The 4,192-nt window shown below is 37.6% G+C and overlaps 1 pseudogene; it reads left to right on the plus strand.

Moving 5' to 3' along the window:
• Nucleotides 1-34: 34 nt before the first annotated feature.
• On the plus strand, nucleotides 35-3,003 carry LOC143607575 (E3 ubiquitin-protein ligase KEG-like; annotated as a pseudogene).
• Nucleotides 3,004-4,192: the final 1,189 nt, after the last annotated feature.

Here is a 4,192-nt window from a genome sequence, read left to right on the forward strand (position 1 = left end):
TTCTGGATTTAACCCGTTTGAGATTTCTAAAATAATGATATTCGATTGTAGATGGGCTGGTTTAAGTGCTGAGGAAATATATCGGGCAGCTGTAAAGGCGAAGAGACAACCTCCACAATATGCAAGTGTAGTAGGTGTTGGAATACCGAGGGATCTTTGGAAAATGATCGGGGATTGCTTGCAGTTCAAGGCACCTAAAAGACCGACTTTTAGTGCCATGCTGGCAATATTTCTCCAACACCTACAAGAAATACCTCGCGGGTCCCCTGCAAGCCAGATAAGTAAGTATTATTAGGGTTAGATTTTAAGTCCAATAAATAAATTTTAATGCTTCTGATAGGTAAAATGAAATTTCTTATTTACCCTTTGTTTTAACATAAAAATGCAGTGATGTAACTGTACTACCAAAAGCGAACGGGTTGCCGCCTTCTCCTTCAGTTAACTTAGAAGTTGTTCCTGATTACCAAAGTCTTTTACATAAATTGATCTGCTAAGGCAATGTTTCTGGTGTGAGGTCAGTAGCCATATTGTCTTTGCTTTATAAATTATATTACATTTTTATTATGTAATTTATAAATTTTCTTTTAATACAGTGAGTTTCTACAAAGGGCTTCATCAAAGAACGATGGCAACTAGTTTCATTCTCTGCTCGAAGCACAAAATAGTGATGGTCAAACCGCCCTTCACTTGGCGTGCAGACGTGGCAGTGCGGAACTCGTTGAGGCTATTTTAAAATATCCCGAGGCTAATGTTGACGTTCTTGATAAAGACGGGGACCCGCCACTTGTCTTTGCTCTTGCAGCCGGGTCCCCGTCTGCAAGATGGGTTGAAGTTGCAACTTCTGAAGAAATCGGTGATGCTATAGACGTACCGAGCCCCATTGGCACTGCGTTAAGTATGGCGGCTGCTTTAAAGAAAGATCATGAAGCGAGTAAGTTTTAGTCGCATTTAATATTATTAGATAGATTGCTTATATATTGTTAGTTACTTGAAATATGTATATACTTACGGTAAACAAGAAGCAGAGGATTTATATAATTATATTGCAAGTGGTAGGGAACTGGTGCAGATACTCCTTGCTGCTGGAGCTGATGCTACGGCCCAAGATACGCAGAATGGATGGACCGCTTTGCATACTGCTGCTATGACTAATGATGTTGAGTTGGTTAAGGTACGCTATACGTCAGCTGGCAATTCTGACCCGTTCTATAATAGACGGACCGAAAGTCCTGAAAACTGTAACTTGTAAACGTACAACCTTATAATTATTTCTTACAAAAATTAGATTAGTTTTTGCAATCGTATACAATAGCGATATGTAAAAAGTTAACTGTTTGAATAGATTATTCTCTATGCTGGAGTTGATGTGAATATACGGAACGTGCACAATGCAACCCGCTACATGTGGCGTTGACAAGAGGATCAAAATCATGTGTCGGAATGCTTTTATCCACTGGAGCAAATTGTAATTTGCAGGTATCCCAACAATTCAGTTACATAAATTTGTCATATTATTGTTTTTATGCCTCTAAACCGTGTGCTGCTTGTTTATAGAACGATGAAGGTAACAATGCTTTCCATATAGCTGCTGATACAGCAAAGATGATTCGTAAAATCTTGATTGGATCATCGTTATGCTTAAGTATCCAGGGGCTGCTGTAAAAGTTAGGAATCACAGGTAATAAATTTCATTAATTTTTCATTTTTGAACAGTAATGTTTATGCATATTTGGTGGATACAGTGGCATGACACTGCGTGACTTCTTGGAGGCCCTCCCTCGGGAATGGATTTCAGAAGATTTGATGGAAGCACTTGCTAACAAAGGGGTCCATTTATACCCTACAATGTTAGTTCATATGCTTGTTTATTTAGATTATTGAATGTTTTCTGTATGATTACTTTTTAACTTTTTTAAAATGGTTTATAGATATCAAGTAGGAGATTGGGTTAAATTTAAAAGTACAGTTGTCACTCCAACATACGGGTGGCAAGGTACAATACACACGAGTGTCGGTTTTGTTCAGAGTGTCCCTGACAAAGATAACCTGTTTGTATCATTTTGTTCCGGTGAAGCTCGTGTTCTTGCCAATGAAGTTGTGAAAGTCATACCATTGGATCGTGGTCAACACGTGCAACTCAAACCGGATGTCGGAGAGCCAAGGTTTGATCACAAAAGTTCATGTTATTATTGTAAGTTTGTAACAATACTGATTTTATAATCATGGTTAATCGTGAACTTATTATTTTGACAGGTTTGGTTGGAGGGGTCAGTCACGGGATAGTATTGGAACCGTACTTTGTGTTGATGACGCCGGGATTTTACGAGTCGGGTTTCCTGGAGCGTCCAGAGGATGGAAGGCGGATCCTGCAGAAATGGAACGGGTTGAGGAATTCAAAGTTGGCGATTGGGTTCGGGTCCGGCCCGCTCTTACTACAGCTAAGCATGGTTTAGGATCAGTCACACCTGGAAGCATTGACATTGTATATTGTATTAGACCCGATAATAGTTTATTATTAGAACTCAGCTATCTTCCACATCCATGGCATTGTGAACCCGAGGAAGTTGAACCCGTTGAGCCCTTTAGGGTAATATAATATATACTCATTGCTATAATACGTTTCACTTCTATTAAAAAATACATGTTTAACATGGATTATTGTGTCTGCAGATTGGTGACCGGATTTGCGTAAAGCGGTTGGTTGCAGAGCCGAGGTATGCTTGGGGCGGTGAGACACATCACAGTGTTGGAAGAATTATGAGTCTGGAGGTCATGGGTCAAGGTACCATTTAAATGGTAAGTGGCATTTGTGATTTATGGTCACTTGGTGCATAAAATTTCCTTTTTTTTATATTTTTTTCATCTATTCTATTCAATCGTTCAGAACGAATAAAAGCACGAAGATTGATAATTGTAGGAACTATACTTATGCATTTGTCGAATGTTGAGAAAGGTGGAGAGACAATGATTATTAAATGGTATGGGAATTGTCAATGGAAATAAAAATCATAAAGGGTAAGTTGATCAAGAATTTCATAACCAGCTCTAAAGGTTTCGAGATTGGTTGTATTATATTATTAAAATAATCGGTTAATTAATATGCAGATGTGGATGATTAACGCGTTACGTTGGAGAGTGAGCTGAAAAATAAAGAAAGAAGTAAGCGCATGTTCCTTTTTTAAAAACGATGAGGGATAACTATAGTTTCTTCATTTGAGCATAAGTATTATGAATAATATTATTGTTATGTTTCAGATGTTATCTTGCTGGTGTATTTGGTTTGTTGTATAATTGATTCCATTTGTTTGTGGGTGGAGACTGGATTATATGAAGGCACATTTGTTATTTGATATTTACATAAATATCTTGTGCTTTAAACAACTACACTTGGATCATGAAAGGAGAAATTCATGAGTTAGCAATAACTATAGTTAAGTGTATTAGTTGTGCATGGACCCGTCACACCCTGACGCAACGCGCAGGTTTTGTAGAGTTTGCTCTTTTTTTGGTTAAAGGGGACAAAATATCTTAGTAAAATTTCATTCATAAAATAAAAAGAAAAAGAAACCATGTGACATACCCAAAGATAAGAACCCAAACAAAAAACTAAGTAATGACTCCTAGATTTACATCAACATTTTATGAAGTCACGGGCCCATGGTCACAAACCTGTTAATGATTTATTAGATAATGTCACCGAGTATCGATTGATAAACTAACTGAAACAGGTATCACGTTGTAAACTGTTGTCACCGCGGCATCACGCGGGTTCGCTTCTAGTATATATATATATAGAGCAAGGTTAAAATAAGAAGTAAAACTATCCTAAGAAGTGTAAGAAGTGGTTTTTACCCTTAAAAAAATAAAACACGCCGAAATTTAATTAAATGTTATGAAATATGTGGCTAAGATTAAATTTAATTAAAAAATGAATCAGAAGAGAGAATAAATATTTTTGATGATTACACAAGTTTAAAGGTTAGTTACACATGTATATAAATTGGATGTGGCTCAATGGTAGAGCACTCACTTTATAAGTGAGAGGTAGGAGGTTCGAACCTCACTATCACCAATTTATAAGGGAGATATGAGGGATGACCCTGGCTTTCCAGGGTTCGAGTCATGATCTCACCCGGTTTTACCGGCTCATCGCTATCGTGCCATTTGGCGGGCGTGAGGTCGGGTTTTATCC

Source organism: Bidens hawaiensis, unplaced genomic scaffold (genome assembly GCF_021521415.1).
Source record: "Bidens hawaiensis isolate Kalapana, Puna unplaced genomic scaffold, B.hawaiensis_p1.1 tig00083716_1, whole genome shotgun sequence".
Lineage (NCBI taxonomy): Eukaryota > Viridiplantae > Streptophyta > Magnoliopsida > Asterales > Asteraceae > Bidens > Bidens hawaiensis.